Genomic DNA, 27297 nt, shown 5'->3' with positions numbered 1-27297 from the left:
GGGTCTGAGGATTTTTCTCAGAAGCTAATTTTATAATCCCTTTCTCTGGTGCTCCCAGTGATTCTGTCAGTTATCTCTACACCTCTCTGTTTAGCCAAAGTGGACTCTGTTATCTGCAGATAAGAACTCTAACCAACAGAGTGGTATAATCTCTAATTCTTCATACCTGCAATATTTTTTTGTTGTTCATCCCAGCTGGGTATAGGATCCTTGGAGCTGTGTTATTATTTTTCCCCATTGGTCTATATATTCTACTTCATTGTCTAATGTCTAGAGTTTAAGATGAGAATCTGAAACAAGTCTAATTTTTTGTCTTTGTAATAACATTTTTTCTGATTGGAAGCTTGGAAGACTTTATTTTTATTTGGGTGCGTCATGTTAGGATGGTGATCAATGTCTGGAAAATCCCAGTGAATACCATGATGGGATAAGAAGTTTCCTAAGTGAAAAAAGACATGAACACTTTTCTGCAGAGCTGGCCATATAAGGAGGAAATGAGGCAGTCACCTCACAGCAGGATGTGTAGCATCCCAGAACCCCCAGAATCCTCACAGACATGCCCAGAGCTGAAGGACCTGCTGTCATGGAGGGGCAGTCCACCGGGCACCAGAAGCCCACTTTTGTCTTTCTTAGGTTTTTTAAATGCCCTTCTGGCTCTTCCAAACTCTTCTTGAGATCTGTCTATGTACTCCAAAGACAACCAACAGGTACCAACAGTACCAGCACATTCTTGAGTATTCAGTGTGTGGTTGTTTTAATAATAATAAAGAACATCTAGTCTCCAGGCATTCCTGGTTTTAAACCATTTTTTGGAATGATTCTTGCTCTTTGGAATATGAGAATTTTATAAGAATATACTCAGATGTGTGTCTCATTTCTTCTATCTCTCCTGATTTAAGGGATTCTTTTTATCTTCAGATGAGATCTTTGTTTCTATTGTTTGATCATTACTCTTTTTCATCACTTGTTTTTTCACCATCTGAAATTTGTATTTTTCCCTGTTAAGTCTCCTGACTTTCTCCTTTGCGCATCTTTCTTTTCCATTGTGATTTTCAACTCTTTGTAATTTTTGGTCGGTATTTATGTGTTTATTTTTGAGACAGAGTCTCACTCTGTTGTCTAGGTTGGAATGCAGTGATGTGATCATCACTCACTGCAACCTCTGCCTCCTGGGCACAGGTGATTTTCCCACCTCAGCCTCCCAAGTAGCTGGGACTGCAGGTGTGCACCACCACACCCAGCTAATTTTTATATTTTTTTGCAGAGATGGGATCCTGCTATGTTGCCCAGGCTGGTCCCAAACTCCTGGACTTGAGGGATCCACCCACCTCAGGCTCCTAGAGTGCTAGGATTATGGGCATGAGCCACCACACTCAGCTTTTGCTCTGTATTTAGAGAAGACTTTATATCTGCCTGGTCATGATCTAGGGTGCAGGGGATATTCTCCTTGGAGCTTGATGATTGCATTCCTAAATTTGAAAATTCTTTTACTTTAATTTCCAAAAGTCATCTTGTGATTTAATTGAATTCCCACAGTGCTTTTTGTTAAGGTGTTATTTGGCTCCTCCAAGAATTCCCTTTCAATGGAAGTCGTTTTAAATGGGCCCGTTGCTTATTCACTTGCTGAACGTTCCTGACTCCGTATGCCTCCATCTCTGAATTTGCCTGAGCTTCATCACTTCGTTTTATCAAATTCCCTTCCGAACTCTATTTTTGTTTATGTGTTTTACATTCCTTGCCTTCACTCTTAGCAAAGCAAGTCATTTGCTCTTGTAAGGGGGATTGAAGGGAGAGGTAAACCCCAGCAGTATTCTACCAGTAATTCAGTAACGTGTAAGCAAGATACACTTTCATGTGCATTTCAAATCTCCACTGCTCAACTGAAGCACACAAATATGTCTCTCTCAAGGTGTGAGTCTTTATGAGGACTGGCTATTTTATCTTCATTATGTCCTGATTAATAGTGACTGAATTATCTGGGACACTTACATACAATGTTAGTCTATTAGGGGATACATCCTGCCAAAATGGGCACTTATTTAAGCTTTCAATATCTCAGTTTATAGATGCAACTTCAGTGTTTAGGGCCCAATAGCTTTTGAATTACTCTCAGATGTTTGAGGCTGCAAGGCATGGGGGACACCATTTGACAGAATCATTTTCTGAAATATGTGAAATATGGTGGTAAAAATGAAATGGTGCTGCCTTTATGAATTGAGTTAACTGGGGCCACCATGCCAATAGTATGAGTTCTGTACAATTAGGGCTGAGAGGAATAATTCGTCTTTTTTTCCCACAGAAAAAAATATAGGCCTTTTAATGCTATATGGACCATTTTGTTCAATTCATAGGAAATTACATTGGCATATAGCTGAAAAGTGGAATAATTTTCAGTATCAACCATGATCATTTTTAATATGTCAAGGTGGAAAATTAGACTCACAACCCTTGGCAAGCCTCCAGTCTGAGAGCTTTTGAAAGCAGTGCTGGAATGAGGTGATTGTGTTACTATGCTTCATGTCAGACCCATCCAGCCATTTTCTGAACTTGCTGGTCACATGAATTGGCTTATTCTGTAAATTTCATTTTGTAGTACCATCAATACAGTGAGGGTCGGTGGAGCCAGCTGGCTTATTTAATAAATATCTGCCTTTCTGAAAGGAAAAGAATGAAGAAGCCCATTCCTGTGTGCTTGTGAATTTCTAATGGACTCCCTATAGAATTCATCCCTAGCATGTGGCCTGAAGAGCCAGAATGAAGGGGAAATTCTCCTGCAAAAATCCCTGACCTCAGACTTAATCGTCTGAAACAGTTTTTTTTTTTTTTTTTTTCCAACTGTAGTCTAAACCACCAGATATGTTATCACAAAGGAACAGCAATGTGACTGATGGACAGATACAGTTAGAAGAAGTTACAAACTTAATTTAATGGCAAAAGGTAAAAAATTGCATAGCAGTTAGATATAAGGCAGAAGCCCACCCAGCTATAAATGCGGGTTTCCCAGAACCCCAAGGGCTGGCTGACTGACAGTAACACTGCCCAACCTGAGGACTCCTGGGGTAAAGTAGCTTGTCTCTGCCATTTTTTATGAGGAAGCCACGATTTAAACTCTCATCCCCCACCTTCACCTGACTTTGGAGACTCTGTTTAGGTGTCGAACTCCTCACTAGATGAAAGGACTTGGCACAAAACCCTCTCAGCACGTACAGAATGTTTGTATGACTGGATTAATCAAAAGTCACATTGTACATCTTATCATATCACTAAGCAAATCTAGAATTCAGCCCCAGGTTCATTTCTGTACTTCAGTAGAAATCATTTCTCTATTGTCAAATGACAAAATTAGAACAAAATTAGCTTTAAAATCTTTTTTCTTTCTTTCTTTTTCCTTCCTTCCTTCCTTCCTTCCTTCCTTCCTTCCTTCCTTCCTTCCTTCCTCCCTTCCTCCCTTTGTCCCTCTTTCCCTCCTTCCCTCCCTTCCTCCTTTTCTTTTCTCCTTTCTTTTTTTCTTTCCTTTCCTTTTCCCTTTTCCCTTTTTCCTTCCTTCCTTCCTTGCTTGCTTTCTTCCTTCTTTCCTTCCTCTCTTTCTTTCCTTTTTTCATTCTTTCTCCCTTCCCTTTCTTTCTCTTTCAATTTCTTTCCCTTTCTCTTTATCTTTTCTTTCTCTTTCTTTTCTTTCTTTTTTTCTTTTTCTTTTTCTTTTTCTTTTTTTTAAGAAACAGAGTGTCTCTCTGTTGTCAAGGCTGGAATGCAGTGACACAAACACAGCTCACTGAAGCCTTGACTTCTTGGGCTCAAGGAATCCTCCCACCTCAGCCTCCCAAGTAGCTGGGACTACAGGAGCATGACACCACACCTGGCTAATTTTTGTATTTTTTGTTGAGATGGGACCTCACTGTGTTGCATAGACTGTTGTCAGATTCCTGGGCTCAAGCGATCCGTCTCCATCCACCTCAGCCTCTCAAAGTGCTAAGTTTACAGGCATAAGCCACCATGTCCATCCAGTTTAAACATCTTGATTGGCTTTTATTTGCAATTTTGTAATTGGGCAATATCTCATTCTGTAAGATAGAGTGTTCCAGTGAGTCAAACAGTGAAGGCTGCTTTATAGACAGAAAAGGGCTGAAGAAAGCAGAAACAGAACACAAAAAGCAGATTGGTCACTGCAAAGTTATTGTCTTTATAAAGGTTAAAGCAGAGGGGACTTCCTTATCATGCTGACTAAAACTGGCCTGTTTGGGGGATTTTGCTGTTATCTTCCTCCTGATTTTTCAGAAGGACAGATAAACAACTTAGTTTCAGTTGAAAACTTCAGCATGATTGACTCCATTTTGGTTTGGTCTGTTGTGCCTAGTGCAGGAGCTCAGTTCAAACCAAGAGCCGCCTTTGAAACCACTTTTGCAAAATTATAACTAAGACAGTGAAATAGATCTGACCTAACCAACTCCATTTTGCTTCTATCCTCCAAGCTGTCCTTGTTCATTTCTGAGCACAGGCTGAACTAACTTTGGGAAGAACTTAGTTTATAGTTTAAAACAAAGACAATAACAACCCTTTCCAAAACAAACTTCCTTCTTGCCTGGGCACTAGACTGCCTTTGTTGGATTAACAAATCAGCTGAAATATTAAAAAATATGGTTTAGCAGTCATATAGCTAGAGGTTACAAGATTCTGACCCTCCTCAAATTGTTCCTAGGGATAACATCACTAGTGTAAAGCCTAAGATCAGTGCTTAAGATATATTGCAATCCCTGCACTTGTTGGATCAGCTGATACCACTCAGATAGATAAACTGACTCATCAGATCTTGTGACCCCCACTCAGGAACTGACTCAGTGTAAGAGGACAGCTTTGACTCCCTGTGATTTCATCTCTGATCTGACCAATCAGCACTCCTGACTCACTGGCCCCCACTCACCAAATTATCCTTAAAAACTCTGATGCCCGAACGCTTGGGGAGACTGATTTTAGTAGTAATACAACTCAAGTCTCCGCCAAAGCTGGCTCTGCATGAATAACTCTTTTTCTATTGCAATCCCCCTGTCTGGATAAATTGACTCTGTCTAAGCAGTGGGCAATGTGAACCCATTGGGCAGTTACACTATAAATTTTATTAAACACTATGAAATCCCCTGGGGCAACGGCAATTGCACCCTAAATGATTCATATCATTCCAAATTGAGGGATGGGGCCTGAAGGGGCAGAAAGAGGGAAATCCCTTTCCTACCCATCAGTAGGGTCACGCCCAACACGCCTATAACAAGAGAGAAGCATGAGTTTATTTGATCATAGTTTTACGTGACATGGGAGCCTTCAGGATGAGTGGCAAAAAGATACAGGGGAACTGATCTATTTTTATGCTTAAGTTCAATGAAGTATAGAGAGGCCTGTAGAAAGGTGATTGGACAAAAAGCCTAAGGTCTAATGCTAATAGGCTGAGCAGGGAAACCCAGAAAGGCCTGTCTGTTCAGATTCTTCTTGGCCTTTCTGCGAAATATTCCTTCCTCTCTGGTATGGGGCAGGACCTTTCTGGAATAAGGCTCTTAATTTCTTTATGGCCAGCTATCACACAGAAGGGCAAGGAGGTGGGGATTAGAGTAATATTTTTGGACTTTATGGCTGGCTTTGGGGGAAAGGCATTCTGCTTTTTATGATCAACCTCTGGGAAGAGGGATTCCATTTTCTATGGTTCGCCTCAGGGGAGAATGAGGGACGAGGGACAGGAGGGCAGGAGAAGGTCAGAAACTTTGCTATTGAAGCTGCTTCTTAGGTCTCTACTTAGGGTATCATTTTCTGGGCACCAACAAGGCCAAATGTTTTTGCTTTTTCCCTTCAACATCCAGTGAAAGGAAGCTGGAGTATTTGAGCCTCTAGTTTCCATATAGGAGACACATCCCTATTTCCTTTTCCCTGGGAAGGTCACTGTTCAGCCTCTTTTGATAAAAGCACAGGACAGACAGAGCCATCAAGATGTCAAATAGCTACAATTGCTATGCCTGCCAAACAGTAGATAAAGCTGACTAAGAAGATGAAACCCACAGATAGCCAGCCCTTAAGACTGTAAGCCAAAAATAAATTTCTATGGCTCCCCAGCCATGTGAATGGGTTCCTCCTCTAAACTAAGGTTATTTCAAAGTTAACTTGAAAATCTAGTTCAGACAATGATGAAAGAGGAGGTTGGACATGCCTCACTATACCTCTTCAGCATTAAGATCAACACAGACCTTAAGTTTGATAAGAAACATTTATAATTTATTCTCTCTGAAGCCTGCTCCCAGGAGACTTCATTTGCCTGATAAACCCTCAGTCTCCACAACCCCTTATCCTAACCCAGACATTCTTTTCTATTGATAATAACTCTTTCAACCAATTGCCAATCAGAATATTTTAAAATGTACCTATGACCTAGAAGCCCCCCCACCCATTTTGAGTTGCCCCGCCCTTCCAGATTGAATCAATATAAATCTTGCATGTACTGATTGATGTATTATGTCTCTGTAAAGTGCATAAAAGCAAACTGTACCTGGATCACCTTGGACATGTGTTATCAGGACCTCCTGAGGCTGCGTCATGGGTGTGTCCTTAACCTTGGCAAAATAAAAAAATAAAACTTTCTAAATTGATTGAGACTTGCCTCAGATACTTTTTGGTTCACAAGGCAGAGGAGATATTACTAAATAACCTTTGAAGCTGTGACTACCAGCTCAGGTTTCAGGCAGCTGGGGCTGAACTCAGTCTAGATAGACAACTGCTGGTCGCCAGGCCAGTGGAGAAATGGCTCCTGTAGAAATGGAGCTTTCACTTATGCGAGAAGGATGAGCCAATAACCGACTTCAAAGGATAAGGGTATAATGATGGAACCAGGACAGTAGTGTACCAGCCCCTATAATCAGGGGTGCAGGTTTCTTACCACAGGAGGGTAGGGCAGGTGTGGTAGGCAAAGAATAGCCACCACAGGTGGGTGGGATTTGAAGCCTAATTTTTCAGCCTGCAAAGATGGCAGGTGTCCATTTCCATGTTAATCTATTGGAACAACATGTCGCCTAGCATAGAGTGACCTCATTATCCGAGGAATCATTATTCAAGTTGCTCCAGTTTTTGTTTAAATTAATTAATTAATGTTTGAAATGGCAACTTTTATTTTAGATGCAGGATGTACATGCGCAGATTCGTTACATGGGTATGTTGCACCCAGGTAGTGAGCATAGTACCCAATAGGTAGTTTTTAAGCTCACACCCCCTTGCTTGTCTTCCCCCTCTGGTACTCTGCAGTATCTATTGTTTCTATGCACCACAGTTTTTTAAAGACTGTACCAAGAAATGTTTTTTAGTTATATCAGGAAATATTTATTAAAGGACTAAAGAACTGACCACTTGAAAAACTGGTCCCCATTCAAATGTCATTCCACTTAATATGAGCATCTATTCTTGATAACTCTAGCTACATCTTCACAAATATCTCACAAACTGTAATTATATATGAAAATATAACGCAAACACATGTAAATTGCTGGTGCGATGGTATTATAAACTTCTTCAGAAGATGTGGGATCTTTATGAAGTTGATAAAGTGATTCTGGAGAACTGACTGATACCCAGTGAAGATGGGCAAATGGCTGAACAAGAGCAGAAGAATGCTGCTTGACAGGAGAAGCATTTGAATAACAAAGGATTAGGATAAACCATGGGGAAAATTTATGAAGCTTGGAATGTTTTGGCAGACATGCCTCTTGTATTGGTCCATTTTTGCACTGATATAAAGAACTACCTGAGGCTACGTAATTTATAAAGAGAAGAGTTTTAATTGATTCACAGTTCCACATAGTTGGAGGCCTCAGGAAATGTACAATCATGGCAGGAGGTGAAGGGGAAGCCAGGCACATCTTACATGGCGGCAGAAGAGAGAGAGAGAGCTAGTGAGGAGCTGCCAAACACTTTTAAAAGCTCAGATCTCGTGAGAACTCATTCACTATCATGAGAACAGTATGGGGGAGACTGCCCCCATGATCCAATCCCTTCCCACCATGTTTCTTCCTCAACACGTGGGGATTACAATTTGAGATGAGATTTGGGTGGGTACACAGAGCCAAACCATATCACCTCTCTTTAAAATCATTTTTTGTGAGGCAAATGGCAAGTGAAGAATATGGTTGGTAGTTATGGGGTAATAATGCCAATAAAAGCAATCAACACTTAGTTCCTTCCTTGTTCATTCTAAGAAGTAGATTGTCATCACAGTTATAAATGTAAGGTATATTTTTATCTTTGAGAAAAAGCTCCAGTAAACCTTTTTTACTATTTTCTATAAAAATTTATGCCTGTTGTATTCTTCAGTTATTCTTCCCAGTATCAGTTATCGTCAGAATATGCTATTATAATGATACATATTTGTCCTTAATACCTAGAATGATAAGTATTTTAAAACACTTAAACATAAGCATTGAAATTTAACTTTTTCCCTCAATTACACTTAGTCAATTTCACATTCTGTTAGTCAGCACATCCAACTCATGAATGAATTTACATAAACACTAGTTAAAAGTTTCTGGATTTTGTTCTTTATTTTCTAAGTAAACTGGTGTGCCAATTGAGGTTACCAGGTGAGGTTAAGCAACCTTCTAAAGGCCTGCAGTGCTGCACAATACCAGTTTTATTTCTGGCTTTGCCATTAATCATCTGTGTGTCCTTTCACAAGTTATGTTTTTTCTCTGGGCCTCAGTTTCTCCATCCACAAAATGTGGAGCTAAAAATAGATCAATGTTCTTAACACTGACTGGGCATTAAAGTCACCTGGGGGAGATCTATAATATGTATTTTATTCTAAAAGCTCGGAGTGCTCTTGCCCAGATCAACTGAATCAGAATCTCAGGAGTAGGGGAGTGGAGTTCCCTAACACGTGCAGATTCCAAATTCCCCAGGTGATCATAATCCAGCTAAGAGTATAAATAACTGATCATTGTGGTTCTTAACATTCATTCCAAGTTTCTTATTATTTCTCTTATAACTTGGTTTTAGTCCTATGGATATGTATAGGTGCAAAGGAAGGGTTTAGATAACCCCATCCCATTCTGATTAGGTTTCAAGCCTTTGTCATACATAGCTGTCTAAGAAATAATGGAGTTTTGGGGGGAAAGCACACCACCACTGTTTTTGCCACATTTTCTGGTGAACATAGCATTCTCACCTCACATGAATCCATGTTTCAGTGAAACAGGGTGCTGCTGCCTTCCCATAGAAATACCTCACAACTGCTGTGATCGAAATAAGGTGACAGACAGAAAAGGCACAGATATGGCAACACTCTGGATTGAAATACTCTTTAGACTTTTCTTGGCCACAGAAAAGGGCTCCCATGTCATCTAATTCCTCTGGGTTGTTCAAAATGGCCGAGGAACTTCTGAACGGGGACAGTTGCCTGGCCCAGTCACGTGCAAGGCGAATGCTGATTGGGCAGTGCAATCAGCTTGACCTCTGCACCAGCCAACTCCAGGCATGTCTTCCTGTTTTCATAGTAGAGTATGCAGGTAATTAGCCTGAAACGTAGGATTCCCTTCCTTTGTCCTTTTTGGAAAATGAGACTGTTTTGAGATTATTTCCAGAGAAATTGAAAGAACCTGAATGATAAAGATTTCACAGCAGCTGCTGATTATTATTAATTATCACAGACAGTCTCAGTGACAAAGATGCTCCTTGATCAAATATTAGTCCAGCTCCTCTGGGCCCTCTTACTCACTAGTCATTGTCCTTGGGACTTGTCTTTAGCCTGTTTGGTACAGTTTTAGCAAGAAGTCCAGACTCACAGGCCCTAGTCCTTGAGCTAAATCCCTCTGTTAATAATCAATACTTATAAATCAGCAAATATTTATAAACCTCCTGCTATGATATCTGTATTATGCTCAGAAATTATATTGTATTAGTTTGCTAGGGCCTCTGCAACAAAGTACCATAGACTGGGTGACTACGATGTATAAACCATATGATGCACAAACGACAGAAGAAATGTATTATCTCACTGTTCTGTAGGCTAGGAGTCTGAGATCAAGGTGTTGGCGGGGTGGTTTCCTCTGAGGCCTCTCTCTTTAGCTTGTAGATGGCTTTCTCCTTGTGTCTTCACATGGTTGTCTCTCTGGCTGTGTCTTAATCTTCTTTTCTTAAAAGAATGCTAGTCATATTGGATTAAGCCCACCTTAATGATTTTATTTTAACTTAGTTACCTATGTAAAGACCCTGTCTCCAAATAAAGTCAGTCTGGTTAAGACTTCAACATATGATTTGGGGTGGGGGTGCAATTCAGCCCATAACACAAGTGTAGCACAGAGCTTTATTTGTAATTTAATGTTGGATGGAGATCTACTGATATTTGTCTACAATTTGTTTTTGTTGCTATAGACCTGTCTGGAAGAAATTAAATACTGTCTCCCATTCTCTTGAAGCCCGAGCTCTCTTTTTCCTCAGAGGGAATTTGAAAGAATCGAAGAGAATATTCTGGGACTGAGTTGGACACCCTGGAAATGATTCATCCCAGAGTTTTGTGTTTGAAAGGTTTATGCCCTAAAGGGAATTAGCTATATTGCCCTAGAAGGGAAAGGACTGAAAGGCTGGGGATTAAGGATTTAGTAAGGGAATGACTTTGTGACGTAGATTATTTGAGGCTGGGAAGAGGAAGTATGAAGCAGGGACCTGGGACTCTATAGAGACGCATACAGGTAAGAGCTTTGGCTGCGGAATTTCCTGCTCCAGAGATTGATATTCAGGGTCTTAACAACCTCAGCATAGCTGAGATGCCTAATTGTTCCCCAGCATCCATTCTCCTTTCCTTTCTCCCTTTCCTTCCTTCCTTCCTTCCTTCTTTCCTTCCTTCCTTCCTTCCTTCCTTCCTTCCTTCCTTCCTTCCTTCCTTCCTTCCTTCTTCCTTCCTTTCTTCCTTCCTTCCTTCCTTTTTTCCCTGTCCCTCCCTTCCTCCGTCTCTTCTCCTCTCCTCTCCTCTCCTCTCCTCTCCTCTCCTCTCTCTTCTCTCTTCTCTCTTCTCTCTTCTCTCTTCTCTCTTCTCTCTTCTCTCTTTCTCTCTCTCTTCTGAGACAGGGATTTACTATATTGGTTTTGAAGTCCTGGGCTCAAGCAGTCCTCCTGCCTCAGTCTCCTGAGTAGCTGGGACTTCAAGGTACTTGTGTACCGCCTCCCTGGCACATTATCCTTTTCTTGCATGTAGGGACAGAAATTCTGGCAGTGTTAGCAGGGCACATGACCACTCAACTAGACTCTACAGTTCCCAGCCTCCTTGTGGCTAGGTGTGGTCACATGACCAAGCCTGAACCGATGGGATGCGAGCAGGAGTGCGCTGAATGGTTTCTGTGCTCTTGGAGACAAAGCAGTGAGATCTGGTGTTTCTCTCTCCTTCTTTCCATGGGCCAGAACATAAACATGGATGGAGATGAGTCAGCTTCAACCACGCCATGAGGAACAGTGCCTTAGGAGATGGCAGAGACACTGGAAGAATGGAACCGGAGTCATGGAATGACCTCATAGTGTAGAGCTGCTTCGCTAATCTTAGACTGCTCACCTCTGGACAGTTACTAGAGGAATAAATAAAGATTTAAATTTTTAAAGCCACTGTGTTTTAGAATATTTTTATTATAACAGCTTACCCATATCTTATATTTAGCAAGTAAGAGCTTGAGTCAAACTTCCTGTTGTGAAGAAATTTAAATCAATTATATAAGCAGATAAAGCTAAAACATCTTCCTGCTTAAAAAAAATCTGTTATAATTGATTTTATTTTAAAATATATGAGAACCTTTAAGTAGATTATATTTCAATGAGGGACAGCATCTTTTTTTTTTGGACTGGTATATGAAAATCTTTTTGGCAGAGGGAGGGTTACACTTCATGTCAAAAAATTTAATACATTATGGAAAACTTGAAAATTAAAAAAAAAGTAAAAAGTAAAATCAACTCAGATGAACCCATCATAAATATTTTGTTATATTCTTCAAGCTTGATTCTATGCACATAGAATTTTGTTTTTGAAACTGGATTATCTGCATACATGAAATTGCATACTGCTTTATTCCTTGTAGCCTCATAGCATGAGTATACCATATTCCAAAATAATTAGAAATCTTTGGAAGACATAATTTTTATGGGCTTCATGATTTTTTTTCATAACTATTTTGTATTTTGTTTGATCACTGCCTTTTACTGCAACTTAGGTTGTTCCCCATTCTCTTTGCCATTATACATTGCAATGGCTGTCTATAATGGACAAATGTCAAAGATATGCAACATCTTTGAGTGTTATCCCCATATTCGGATAATCTAGAAATTTCCCACTTTCTGAGCTCTACTTTTGAAGGCAGAAGCCAGAAGATTCTCATTAACAGACTCCTTCGGAGTATAGTTGCAATCCTGGGACACAGATTCAGATACACCCAGTGGCCCCTAGCCTCAGAAGAAGTGGGAGATATAAGGAGCCCATCATGCACAGTGCTGTGGGTTGTTTAGCAAGGGCAGAAGTGGCAGCACATGGATTTCTTTTCTTTACTTTTACTTTTTCTTTTTCTTTTCTTTTCTTTCTTTTTCTTTTTCTTTTTTTTTTTTTTTTTTTTGAGACAGAGTTTCACTCTTGTCGCCCAGGCTGGAGTGCAATGGTGCAATCTCGGCTCACTGCAACCAACCTCTGCCTCCTGGGTTCAAGCGATTCTCCTGCCTCAGCCTCTCAAGTAGCTGGGATTACAGGTGCTTTCCACTATGCTCAGCTAATTTCTGTATTTTTAGTAGAAACGGGGCTTCACCATGTTGGCCAGGATGGTCAAGAACTCCTGACTTCAGGTGATCCACCCACCTCAGCCTCCCAAAGTGCTGGGATTACAGGCATGAGCCACCACACCAAGCCAGCACATGGATTTCAAAGGCTATGGTAGAAGAACCCTGTGTGCAGACCTCATGCTGCAGAATGGCAGCCATCAAATTTTGCTAGAGCAGTTTCTATGGCATGAGTAGGCATTGTTCCAGGCATGAGCCACAGAGCCCAGGATTCTGTTTCCAGAGTTGAGTTCTCTGAGCTTTCTACTATGATGTAATAAAATCATATTCAGTTTAAATAGCCAGAGTGAATTTTGCTGAAGAGGATTTGGATCAACAGAAACTCTCATTCATTACCGATGGGAATGCAAAGTGTTGCAGCTACCTTGAAAGATATTTTGGCAGTTTCTTTCTTTCTTTCTTTTTTTCTTTTTGAGACAGAGTCTTTCTCTGTTGCTGAGGCTGGAGTGCAGTGGCATAATCTTGGCTCACTGCAACCACCGCCTCCCAGGTTCAAGTGATTCTCCTGGCTCAGCCTCCCAAGTAGCTGGAATTACAGGTGCCCGCCAACATGCCTGGCTAATTTTTTTATATTTTTAAATACAGACAGGGTTTCCCCATGTTGGCCAGGCTTGTCTCGAACTCCTGACCTCAAGTGATCCACCCGTCTCAACCTCCCAAAGTGCTGGGATTACAGGTGTGAGCCACCATGCTACTGTTAACCACAGTTTTACCTAAGGATTCACTACTCAAACTATTAGGTATTTACCCAACATGTCCACACAAAAACTTGCACATGAATATTTGTAGCAGATTCATCTAACACTGGTAGCAACCAATGTCTTTCAGCAGGTAAACAGATAAACATATCATGGTATATTCATATAATGGAATGCTATTCTGAAATAAAAAGGAATGCATTGTTATGCCACACAAAAATATGGATGGATGTTAAAGAAATATTGTTAAATGAAAGAAGCTAGTCTGCATAAGTGATATAATATATGATTCCATTTATATTATATCCCGGAAAGGTAAAATTGTAGAGATTGTAAAGAGATCAGTGGTTGTCAAGGATTTAAGTGGGTAGTGGGAGTTTAAATACATAAAGCACAAGGGATATTTTTAGGGCAAAGTTCTCCCCCATCAGGAAGTGATGGGCAGAAGTGAGAGGTGAGACACCTGGGTGCCTTAGGCAAGACTTTGTTAGATGGCATCTGTGTGAAGCCGGTCCCTGCTCGAGACAGATGATTTGAAGTGGGGAGCAAGAGATGCCTGGCACATATAGATGTTTGTTTGTTTGTTTGTTTGTTTTTGAAGTAATAAAAAGTTTAGAGTACGTTTTGCTTTAATCCTAGGATGCCACGATTGAAGAACTGATGTTTCCTCTTTTGGTAATGCTGCCTCTCAGATATTTACTTAGAAACAACACCAAGATGGCGATGGATAAGCAATAGAGTGGAAATTAACGTACCATAGCATCACATATAATTTGAGAGCTTCAGTGTACCTCAGAGAACACAGAATTTCAGTGCTGAAGGACACCGTGAGCACAATCTAGTCATAGCATCTATCTGAAACATGAATTCAATTCCCTTCTCCATACTCCATCTCTTCTGTCATTGACTCTTTGCTACCAGAGTTCTTTGGTAGCAAATAATTCCAAATAATAGTAACAGTTATATTCCCCATCTAATGTTAATGTTTAAATTATTTTCTAATGTCACTAGAAAACTGAGCAACTAAAATATTTAGGGTATCTTGCCAAGTAATCATTAAACTGGACAAAATAAATTTATAATAAGGTTTGTGTTTTGCTGCCTGGATAAGAAAACCAGATATATCTTCTTCTGGGGGACTAGGAGTTTGTTCTTCAATAGATGAATTTGGGGAAACATAATTCAGCTGAAACACAACGTAAGATTTATATTATAGTCTGATTCCATTTCTGATGTTTGACTGATGATGCATTTCATGTCCCGCCTCTCCTTTCTGTCCCACATCTGGGCAAGCTGATCAGAAAGCCCAGGAGCTCCCTCCTTTGGCACCAGCAGCAAGTTCAAACCACATAAGCCCCAGCCAACAAGTGGGTATCTCACCTCAGGCTCAGCCTCCAACCACAAGGAAAAACCAAGCCAATCTCCCTTCCCTGCTCTCTCAAGCCATTGTTGTATCTGCTTGGGAGATTGCCCTGCTCTTCCCAGAAAGCCTCGCTATGTAAGTGGCAACTCTTTTAGTATCATCTTGGAGTGCCTGAGGTCTCATCAGTCTCAACATCCAAACCGAATTTTGCAAAGGGAAATTCCGTCCTATTGCTACAGGATGACCCAAACAGTTTACTTCTTATATATGACTAAAATAATACTTACAAAGTCAACCAAGGTGATAACATTAACGTAAAACATAAAATAATTTTGTTTATTTATTTTTAAATTTTTAGAGTCCTGGCCAAATATTTATTCATTTAGTTATAGGTTGGTGCAAAACAAAAACCACACTTACTTTTTCACCGACCTAACCTTTTTATCAGTATGAGCTCATGGATTTTAAAAATTCTATGCATTATAATCCATTGCTATCATTATTTATTTTGTTGCTCAAATTGTTCTAGGTTTAAGTTTGAATATTTTTATTTTATTTTATTTATTTTATTTGAGTGAAGATCTTGCTCTGTTGTCCAGGCTGTAGTGTGTGGCATGACCATAGCTCAGCATGACCTGAAACTCCTGGGCTCAAGAGATTCTCTCACCTCAACATTTGAGTACCTGGAACTACAGGCATGTGCTACCATGCCTGGTTAATTTTTTAATTAAAAAACATATATATATTTTTTTGCAGGGACAGGGTCTCACCATGTTGCCCAGGCTGGTCTTGAACTCTTGGACTCAAGTGATCCTTCCACCTGGGCCTCCCAAAATGCTGGGATTACAGGCATGAGCCACCATGCCTGGCCTATGTAATTTTTTTCACAGATGTCAAGGATCAATCTCTTCTTGACTAAAAATAGACATCTAAATATAACAGGGATGAAGTATTAATTTCTTTACATGATAAAGAATATATATTTAAAACTAACTCAGCATTATACTTAATGGAAAATAGTAGCACTACTTCTCTTTTAAATACAGGAACAAAGTCACTGTATATCATATCATCACCCTCTTTAGGAAGTGTTTGTGCCAGTCATGAGTTAAGGTCTTTCAGCTTTAAACATACTTTTTTAGATTCTGCTCTGTGTTGGTGGGGCTGAGACTGTAAAAAAAAACTCGGTTTTGCCAGATGGCTCCGTGGTTCTATCATTAGCAGGCATACATGGGATTGGAAGGCAGGAATAGAGAGAAGGGAGTTGGTCCTTCCTGTTTGGCTCTTTCTGTTGGTTTGCCCCAGCAATGACTTTTCTCTCCAGCAGTAGTGGTTAGTTCCACTATTCAGTTTTCTTCCTGACACATGAGGAACCAACCTCAGCACACACATTTAGAGGTACAAATAGCAGTCAGCCTATGTCTTGCCTCAAAATTCTGAGCCCCACTCTACAAGACCCCTCCCTCAAGTTCCTGAAGATAGCAGCAGCTGATGATGGTGCCCCTCCTTAGAGGCCTAGACCCCAACTGTGTAGATTCCCTCCTCTAAGTTTCCAGTTCTAATTACCCCAATCTCTTCTCTTTATCTCCCCAGCTTCTTCCTGCAGTTGTAATCTCTACATTACCTCAGTGTTCCCTTTCTACATTCTATACCTCTGAATGAAAACTTAGCCAACTTAGGCGAACTTTGTGTTAAATTATTTCTGGGGCTTCTGTTTTCCTGACAAGACCATGGCCGATACAGCATTAAAAATGCCAGACATAGCTACTTAAGAAGAAAAATAACAACTATAAACACAGAAAGGAAAAACCTGTCATTTCTAACACAACTAATTTAAAGACAATATATGAGGAAATGACCAAACAGAATAAATGTGCTTATAAAAGCTGCAGGATATGAAAAGTCTAAAAAATATTTTTATTCATATATATTTGATATACAATTAGAAAATACAATGTAAAAATTTCAATTCACAGCAGCACAGAGAACATAAAGGGAAACAGAAAAAAAACAAAAAACAAAAAACTCACCACGATAAACCACCACCAAAGCAGCAGCAACAATAAATTCCCATCCAAACTGAGCCTGCAAATCAAAATTCTAAAACACAGATTGAAATGGCAAGAAAGTTATCCAGCAAAATTAATAATGAAATATTTCTCATAATTTTGTCTCCTCTGAACTTAATTTCATAAAACAATCCGGAGAAGTCTTTTAAAATCTTTAGCATCTGCAAAGAGATAACAAGGAATAACATTAATTTTAAAATATTTTAAAAACTATTAAATAAAAACTTGTAGAAATGATAAACAGGTTTATATTTTTAAAGTGCAAATTGAAAAACTGAATACAAAAATGAAATTAAACATACAGAATAAACTCTAGACGGACAGTGTCAAAAAGAGATTCCATGAATTGACAGGAATTACAGAGGACTTCACTTGAAATAAAGCACAGTGAGGCAAATACATAAAAATATAAAATAATAATGAATAACTGTGGAGGATAAATTGCTAAGCTCAAATATACACCTCATATTGTTGTCAACTGTTGTGAGACACCTTGGTTCTTGTTTTTCTTTCGTTTAAAAGAATTTAAATAAGAGACACAGCAAAGGAGAGGTAGCATAGTAATTCATTGTAAAAGAAAAAAATGTATTTCAAGAGTTAGAATAGACAGTACACTCTGAGAGAGAGCGTTTAGGGCAGGCTGCTCGCAAGGATGAGACAGCGTTGAAGATCGTTGAAGAAATTCTTTTCATGGGAGTTTTATGTGATTATTTATAAGGAGATGGGAAGAAGTGAAACTCGTAAGCTTGTTTTGGGTGGTCTTTGGGGAGCACATGCGCAGTAGCTGTATGTGATTGTTTATACATCACATCTCATTAGTATCTGAAATCTCTACCCAGGAATGTGTTTCTTACTATTATAATGAGCAAAGGGCCAGTTTAAGGACAGGTAAAATCAATGTGTGCATGATCTCTACAGGGGAAATTTTCTACTGGATAGCTTTGTTTGGATGAACTCAATTACAACTTGAAAGCTTAGGCTTATTGTGTTGACTGTACAGTCGCCATGCTTGTTGTGTCTCAAGGACATTGTCCCTTCTCTGACTACCTATTCTACTCCAATTTCTCCTTAAGAGATTTTAGGGACCATAATTATATGGGAGGTTGAGGGGCTAGGCCATTTTTTTTTTTTTGGAGTTGTTTTTTGTTGAGTGGAGCCTTGTTCCCACCTAGCTTTGTCCTTAGAGTCTGTTTTTGTCTGGTCTAACAGGATGTAAGCCATGGTATTTATGGGACTGGTGGCAAGATGTGAGATAGCTCATTAGCAGTCAAAGGTTGAAAGTCTTATAAAACCATCATGTAGACCTGGAATTGTTGAAAGTGAGAGAGTAAGGAATTAGCTAGTATTTTAAACGAAGTTGAACCAAAAGTAAAAGTTAAAAGTGTGGTGATAACTGGCATTATTACAGGGAGTAAGGCAGATGGTAGTCATTGTTTTGAAGTTTTTATGGAAGTTTTTAAAGATTTAATTTTGTCTGCCTGGGTAATGATATTTAATATTTTTTTGATTGATGTAAAAGCAGTATTTTTAAAAAGATATAAATATGTTTTTGTCTTGTCTTGTTTTGTTTTTTATCTGGCTGTGAGAAGATTTAAGGCTCTTTGGTTTGTAGGATTATAGCGGCCAGGGAGTCTAGCTACAGACTAGCAAGGCCCTCTGCTGTTTGCCAGAAGGTCGCTGTGATTTTTTAAGACAGTTAATGCTAGATTTTTAAGTTTCTGCTCCTCTGGTAGCTGACTCTGCTAATTTCGATAGAGAGGATAGAACTAACACGAAGGAAATGAAACGTTTTCCTTGGAGGTGGATTTTGTGATGTTGGTACATGGGGAAAGGGAGAGATGTGTCCGTCTATGTGAAAATTAGGGGGAAATGTAAGCAATGGCGCATCATCCCTTCCACCATGGAGGGAGTTGTCAATATGCTGAAGATTTATAACTTCCCCACATTTTTTGTGATGGTGAAATTTGTGTTGTAAAATATTTTGTATTCAAGTGGTGAAAGTAGTGGAGTTTAAAAAAAAAATTTGTGGTGTATATATGAAAGGTTTTGTGTATTTAACAAAAAAACCTGGTAGTGGTTATTAGGTGTATTGATGAATGGTTAAATTGGATGGTGGCATTAATAAGTATTTGGAATAAAGTTTTATTTTAAGGGTCCCACTACAAGGTATAGTTATATTTTGATCCGATATGTTGACAGTTCCCGGAAGATATATTGAGATTGGATGAATAAAGGCTTCACATGCGAGCTCTGCCCCATATAAGCTAGAGATTCTAGTTTATTGACAGGAAATAGAGGCCATATCAGTTTCAGGACATGATAGAGCAGGAAATTGGTTGGACGAGTAAGTTGTTATTTATTAGTTTAATTTTTGTAGAGGTATTGACTAAGATAGATGACCCAGTGACAACAGTTCAGCTACACTGACTCCTGGAATTTTCTTACGAAAGTGGTGGAGCTAAATGATTGTTGTAAAGGCAAAAGGGGAATAGTGCTGGAAAAGAGATAAAATAAATCTTTTTTTTTTTTTTTTTTCTTTTGGGACATTTGAATTATTGTTGGTAGTTAAGAGGAAGAACTTAAAGAACCTATGACTTGACCCCACAGTTTTTTTTGTATTAACTGTTAGGCCTGATATCCCCATTCTGTGGGGCAGTGAGTTTTTCTCTGGAGATGCATTGGGATGCTAGGCCAGGCTTTCAAGGATACAGGTCTGGTATATTTTTAACTTTTTGGTCATGCAAAGCCAACAAAGTTGAGTTGAATAGACTAACAGTATGGTTATTTATTTTTCTAGTAGACATTTCAGTGTCTCTAAAAGCCATTAGAGCATGGCAGGCAAGTGACAAGAAAATGAAGATGTTATTTATTTTTCAATGTGGCTCCATTTGGGGTGGTTTTTTTTTTTTTGAATAGAAGTTTTTGATCCCCTATGGGCTTGCAGGTGTAATTAGCAGCTTTTTCTGTTTTTTTTTTTTTTTTTGTAAAGGTTTATTGTAAAGTTTAATTTCCATCCTGTGGACCCGACTGGCTGTTTTTTGTAGCTTTACAGTTGTTGGGGTGCCTAGTAGTACTTGTTAAGTTTTTATTTTTTTTTTATGGATTTAGGAAGAAGTTGATCTGTTGGGGAGCTTTTTCTTTTTAAGTTTTTAATAGAACCCAGTCTCCAGGCAGGATTTTGGGGTTGTGTTTTATTTGCCCAACCAAGGGCAGCATCGTATTGTCATATTTTTAGATGGCTTGTTGTACCTAGAGTAGATTTTGAGTATATTTTATAATAGACTGAGTTTTTGGCTTGACTAGCATGTCTAAGGTAAGGAATGGTCTTTCATCAGTCATTTGAAAAGGACTAAGTTTTGCTTTTTTGGGGGGGTGCCACTCATCTCTTTATGAGGGCTATAGGCCGCAGAGTGTATATACCGAGACTTAGAAGTTTGCTGGCACAATTTTGCCAGGGTCCGTTTTAAAGTTTGATTCGTCCTTTTAACTTTGCCAGAGGCTTGTGGCCTCCACGAGGAGTGGAGATGAGATTTAATTTCTAGAGCTTGGACTATCTGTTGGGTAATAGTTGTAACAAAAGGGGAGCCGTTGTTGCTCTGTAAGGCATTGGGGAGGCCAAACTGTGGTATGATTTTTTTTTTTTTAGTAGTGCTTTGTCCACTTCTGCAGTTTTGTTTGTTTGTTTTGGTAGGAAAAGCTTTTACTCATTTAGTAAAGACGTTTACAAAAACTAAAAGATATTTAAATCCTCAACGCGAGAGCATCTGGGTGTAGTCAGTTTGTCAGCCCTCTTCAGGATAGGTTCCTGTCACTGGAAAAGGATTAATAAAGGAGGGGGCCTTTGTTTGGGTTTGCTTCCAGAGTTATTCGGGGAGAAAAGTTCACATATAAGGTAATGGCTTTTGTAAGTTTGGAATTCCCAGAGCAGGAGTCTCAATAAGGGTACCCTGGGTTTTTTTTTTTCATTGTAAGGGTTCAGTGTCAGGCCCTTTCGTGGCCTCATATAGAGGAGGACAAGCCATTAGTACAAATCCTGGAATCCAGGTTTATGATTCTCAAGTCTTGTACTGGTAGATACATTTGGTTTGGTTTTATGGCTGGTACAATAGGAGTATTATGAGGTGATTGACAGGGCAGTGGTAAATCATGCTGCAAGAATTTAGAAATCAAGGACTCTAATCTTTTGATTTGTTTTTGATTTGGGGAATATTGTTTTTTATTGGTGTGCCTATTGGGGTCCCATAGTTTAATGACCTCTGGTTGAGCCTGAAGGGTTCTTCCAGGTACCCCATCATGCTAGATGGCAGGATTTACTTGTTCTAAGATTGACACAGGTAGGTAATCTGTTGGTCCAGCAGTGAGGACCATTTGGTAGCAACTGGTGCCTTTGAGTGATATAAGGGCTTCCATATTTTTTATTTATTTATTTATTTATTTATTTATTTATTTATTTTTTTGAGACGGAGTCTCGCGCTGTCACCCAGGCTGGAGTGCAGTGGCCGGATCTCAGCTCACTGCAAGCTCCGCCTCCCGGGTTCACGCCGTTCTCCTGCCTCCGCCTCCCGAGTAGCTGGGACTACAGGCGTCCGCCACCTCGGCCGGCTAGTTTTTTGTATTTTTTAGTAGAGACGGGGTTTCACCGTGTTAACCAGGATGGTCTGGATCTCCTGACCTCGTGATCCGCCCATCTCGGCCTCCCAAAGTGCTGGGATTACAGGCTTGAGCCACCGCGCCCGGCCAGGGCTTCCATATTTAATAAGTGTCTGCCTAAGAGTGGTGTAGGACACCCAGGAATAAGCAAAAAAAAAAAAAAAAAAAAAAAAAAGATTTATATACTGACATGTGAGCAAGGGTGTGAAATAGTAAGAATGGGATTGCCCATTGACTCTGGTTACAATTTGTGGAGGTTAATGGGGCAGCATGAGAAGTGAGGACAGAGTAAGAGGCCCTGGTATCAATTTTTAAAAATCAGTATTTGTCCCTGCCAGGGGAAGGGTCACCCAGAATTCCAGGTTGGTGACTGGAATGTACTTTTTGGAGGGGGCCGTCTGGATCCCGGGCTTCCTCAGTCTTGGGTCAGTGTCATCTCAAGGGAGGATGTTCCCTTTTCCTTTGGGAACCAATCTACTCCCCAGTGGCATGTTTACAGTGGCTTGTTCACAGATGAGGCATGGCCCCGGCGGGGAGCCAGGTGCACTCTCTAGCCCAGTGCCCAGCCTGCTTGCATTTAAAGCAGGCCCCTTGATTGTTGTCACCTCATCATTGACCAGTGTCCAAGCTTTGAGGCTCCCGGGGTGACCTTGGGGTTGCAGAATACTACTCACAGCAACAGCATGTAAGTCTGGGCCTTATTGTGCCTGTTCCTATGATGGACTCTGTCTTCCTCCTCAGCCAGATCTCTACTATTAAACACTTCAAAAGCCACTTCTATTAGTTGAGGCATAGGTGTTTGTGGCCCTAACTGTAATTTTTGTAATTTTTTCCTGGTATCTGGGGCAGACTGACTGATAAAGTGCTGCCCCAGTAAAACTTGGCCCTCAGCAGATCTAGGGTCCATGTTGGTGAACTTTTGGAAGGCCTGTATTAAGTGTCCTTGAAAGAGGGCAGGGTTTTCGTCTTTTTCCTTTGTGACTTCTTCGGGTTTTTCATAGTCAATAGGATTTTTAACACATTGTCTCATTTCTGCCAGGAGGTATTGGACCATGTAGTCTCTATTTTTTTATTCCTCTGGACCTGCTGGAATCTCAATCTGTGTCCTGGGAGGGAACAGCAATACCTCTCACTTCACGGGTAGCAGGCTGGTCAGCGTCCCCGCTATCTGGCTAGCCAGATTCTCTGTTTTTTCTCTGGAATACAGCAAGTCGAAAGAACAACTTGTACATCATTCCAAGTTAAGTCAAAGGCCAAAGTTAGAGCCTCGAGGCCTCAGTAATGCACTGGGATCCTCTGAGAACCCTCTGAGCTTCGGCTTGCATTGGGTTAGAACATTTATTGAGAATGGAACATGTGCTCTGATAGTCTCTTCTCCACTGGGGAGTTCCCATAAGGGGAGCCATTTCTCTGGCCCTGGATGGTGTTAAGTCCCACTGTGTAACTCCAGTTGGGCTATTCCCGGTTGAACTTGGCAAAGGAGGATAGAGATGAGCATGAGGAAGAAGTGAAATAGAATTAGATTCTACAGAAGACTCTGATAGCACAGGGGATGCTGGGAACTCGGAAGGAAGTCTAGGTCTCTGGGAGCCTCTGGCTGGAGCTGGTATTGGGCCGTGGGGCCTAGTATCCCGTCTCCTTAAAAAAAAAGAGGATCTTCTGATGGGTCTGGGTGGCTTTCTGGCTTACTGGGTTTTAGCCCACAGGTGCCGCATAGAACTGGGTTCTGTTTTCAGGCCATAAAGGCCTGTAATAGGGTACCTTAGACCACTTTCCCCAATTTCTGTAGAAAAGATCTAGCTATAGGTTGGTGTTGAAGTTCATGGTTTCATTCTCCAGCCATTTTTCATTGTCTGCTAACTTGTACCCAGGCCAAACAGTGTTATAAAAAAAAGAATAAGTTTTTTCTTTTCTTGTCTTTCTTTCTTTTTCTTCTTCTTTTTTTTTTTTTTTTTAAGCTCATCTAGCCAAAAGGTGTTCTAGTTTTTTGATATACACCCCAGGGTGTTTCAGTGAGAGTAGAAGCGGTGGCTCCCATGGTGCTGAGAGAATCCCACAATGACAGAAACATACACTGACATCTAGGAGGTCATGGGCATCCCCATGAGCCAACCTGGACCACAGTGGCTTGAGGGTGTCCCTTTGAACCTCAATTAAATCAAGACCTTAGGAGGTCATTGACATTTTCCACGCACGGTCCTAGGTCTCACTGGCGCTGGAAGTCCTTAGACCTGACCATAGTGGCCCCCATTGATGCGTGGGGGCCCCAGATGTCTCTCTTCCAAGCCTTTCCCTATCTCACTGGTTTGCCATTTTTGATGTCCAATTATAATACCTGGAATGCCAGGATACAATCCCCACAAAAAGGCGTCCACGTGACTGTGCATCTTTTGTTCAGCAAATAAAGCCTGTTGAAGGACAATCTCAAGGAGTTTGAAAATGCATGAAGCCTAGAGGGAGGGAGTGCTTTTAACGTGTCCCTCAGAACAGAAAATATCGTGAACAGAAACCCTGAGTAGAAAATAAATCAAAGTAGCCACTAGGTGGCGGGCGAGTATTGCTGGAAAGACAGCAAAGCAGCTGAGTCTGAAATGCGGCCAGAAAGATGTGAAACTAAGCAAGAAAATAACCCGAATATTGAATGTTGAGAGCAACCCATGGTGCCATGTGGTTAGTATAAATAGCACAGAAGCTGCAACGAAAAGGAGAGCAGGGCATATATTCACAGAAAGAATATAGGTGACTTAAAACTTCTCTCCCGAAACTTCACTGAAACAGCTCTGGAAAGAGCAGTGATAGTTAACCAGGTAATCTACTCATCTCGGGGAAAGGGAAACTGAAGTCAATGAAGCGGAAAAGCCTCTTTCTGTGTCATGGTACCATAAATGTTGACAGCTGTTGTGAGAGACCTCAGTTCTTGTTTTTGTAGTTTGAAACAATTTAAATAAGAGACACACAGCAAAGGAGATGTAGTGTAATTTATTGTAAAAGGAAAAGGAAAATATTTTGAAAGTTAAGCGCAGAATAGACAGTATATCCAAAAGAGAGTGAGTTTAGGGCAGGCTGCTTATAAGGACAAGACAGTGCTAATTATTGCTGGAGAAACTCCCTTTATGGAAGTTTTACATGATTCATAAGGAGGTGGGAAGAGGTGTCACTAGTAAGCGTGTTTTGGGTGGTCTTTGGGGTGCACATGCACAGTAGCTTTAGATGCTTGTTCATATGTCACATGTCCCATTAGCATCTTAAATCTCTACCCAGGGGTGTGTTTTTTTTTATTATAATGAGCAAAGGGTCAGTGTGAGGACAGGTAAAATCAAAGTGTGCATGATCTCAACAGGTGAAATTTTCTACTGAAGATAGCTTTCTTTGTGAGTTGAATTACAATGTGAATACCGAGGCTTATTGTGTTGATTGTACAGTCACCTCGGTTGTTGTGTCCCAAGGACATGGTCACTTCCTTGACAACCTATCCTACTCAGTATGAACTCCCAGAGAATAATGTTGAAGAACCAGCAGAGAAAAAGTAAATGAAACAATAGTGACTAAAAATTTTCTAAACTGAAGAAATAAGCATAACCCTTGGATTAAAAGTATACTCTGAATAATTTGCAGGCTAATTAAAAATGAATTCATTCCTTAACACACAAGAGTGAAAGTGTAGGACATTCAGGACAAAGAGAAAATCTTAGAAGTTACCTCTGATAGGTGATAATAATTAGTAACAGCGAATTTCTCATGGAGGAATAGAAGCCAGGAAACAAAGTAAGAATATCTTCAAAATGTAAACTTAGAATTAACTAAGTTGGCTAGGCGCAGTGACTCATGTCTGTAATCCCAGCACTTTGGGAGGCTAAGGCGGGCAAATCACTTGAGGTCCAGAGTTCGAGACCAACCTGGCCAACATGGTGAAACCCCGTCTTTACCGAAAATACAAAAATCACCTGGTCATGGTGGCGCACCCTGTAATCCCAGCTACTTGGGTAGCTGGGGCATGAGAATTGCTTGAACCCAGGAGGCAGAGGTTGTAGTGAGCTGAGTTGGTGCCATTGCACTCCAGCCTGGACGACAGAATGAGACCCTGTCTCAAAAAACAAAACAAAACAGAATTAACTAAGTTGACAAAAATGTTCGCTTAGAATTTTATACCCAGTTATATAACCATTCAAAAGTGAGCTTACAATCAGGATATTTTTCAGACTATACAGTTATATGAGTAATATAAAATTCTAATATTCATAGTAGAAACACAACCTCGAGAGAAAAGGATGGACTATAAGAAGCAAAGGTGAGCAAAGAAAGTGATGATTTTGATAAATTTAATTAATTTGAAAAGATAGTGATAACTACTTGTGTAAAACAATGTAAAAAATGACAAAGTGAATGCAGGGTTTTATTGGGCAATTAAAGTATGCTAAGGTCTTTGCCATATTTTTAAGGAAGAGAGACATTCTAAATAACTGTAATTGTATTAGAGAAATTCATAATTGTTTATGTTGAAAATTAAGCACAATGATGAAAAGAACAGAAATGGAATCTACAACATCAATACCAGTAGAGAAAAAGATAAGGGGATTAAAAAAACAGAAGGTAGTAAAGAAGGTAGAATAGGAGGTAGTAAAGAAGAATAAAAATGAAGCAAAGAAAAATGAGAAATGGAAATCCAGACCTCTGAAAAGGAGCACTGCTCAGCTGGTACCGGGATCTTTGAGCTTGGGATGGGGATAAGAAAAGAAAATAGAGCTGTTTCTGCAAGCAAACTGGATCCAGATAATTCAGAAAGGAACTACTGCCGCTACGGTGAGGAAGTATTGTTGAAATAACGTTCACAGGAACAGAAAGCTGACAGGAAGTCACACAGGAAGTAGATAGAAAGTCATAGGAAGGAAGTTGGAAGAAAAAAATCCCTTTTTCCTTTCCAGATTTGTAGACCTTCCCAAGTACCCTTACTGACAGAAGCAAACGTGGAGCTGTTGGCAAAGCAGAAATGTGGTTTGCAGAGTTTGAGTCCCGGTGTCACAAAGCAGAGTGTAAAAGGGTGAGTTTCAAGCTAATAGATAATAACTCAATGACTGGCATACATATTTCTTCATTCTGCTTTTCCACCACTGTTCAATAAATTATTATTTTACCTCTGTGGTTTTTTTTTAAGGTAAATAACAACTTACAAGCAGAAGTCATGAAGACCTTACTGAAAATAACCATAATCTAATCTTTCATCTAAAGACTTTCCTAGCTTTTCCTGTATAGTTCTTTACTTTGCTGAACTTGCATACACACCAGGTTAATTTATAGTTGGAGAAAAGCCTTATAACTCTTAAAGCCCCCTAACTCCCTCTCCAACTTCCAAGTACATAGGGGTTGTATCAACATGCTGGGATGCTGTAGGGACATTAAAATGACAAACGTGCTAACTAATGTCAATATATGGACATGGTAATATAAAAATTAAAAATTGAAAAAAAACCCAGAAGACAACATCCTAGGGGTACTTTTATATAACAATATAAGGTTTATAGATGTACATGAAAAAATTGGAAGTAAAATTGGAACAATGTGAATTAAATTGAAATAAGTCATTGTACCTCACTGTTCCATTTTTTTCTTTCTACAAAATTGTGCAAGTTCATAATTTTTTAAAAGGAAAAATGAGAAAATTTGCTCATTTGTGTTTCCCAAACTGCTTCTCTATCAG

The 27297-nt window shown here is 39.9% G+C and overlaps 1 protein-coding gene across 1 annotated transcript in view; it reads right to left on the bottom strand.

Moving 5' to 3' along the window:
- Positions 1-27297, bottom strand: part of PENK (proenkephalin) — a 1067564-nt gene that overhangs the window by 951498 nt on the left and 88769 nt on the right. The gene's annotated exons all lie outside the window — the stretch shown is intronic.

Source organism: Macaca thibetana, chromosome 8 (genome assembly GCF_024542745.1).
Source record: "Macaca thibetana thibetana isolate TM-01 chromosome 8, ASM2454274v1, whole genome shotgun sequence".
NCBI lineage: Eukaryota > Metazoa > Chordata > Mammalia > Primates > Cercopithecidae > Macaca > Macaca thibetana.
The sequence above is the reverse complement of the archived record's forward strand: the minus strand, read 5'-3'. Positions and strand labels throughout refer to the sequence as shown.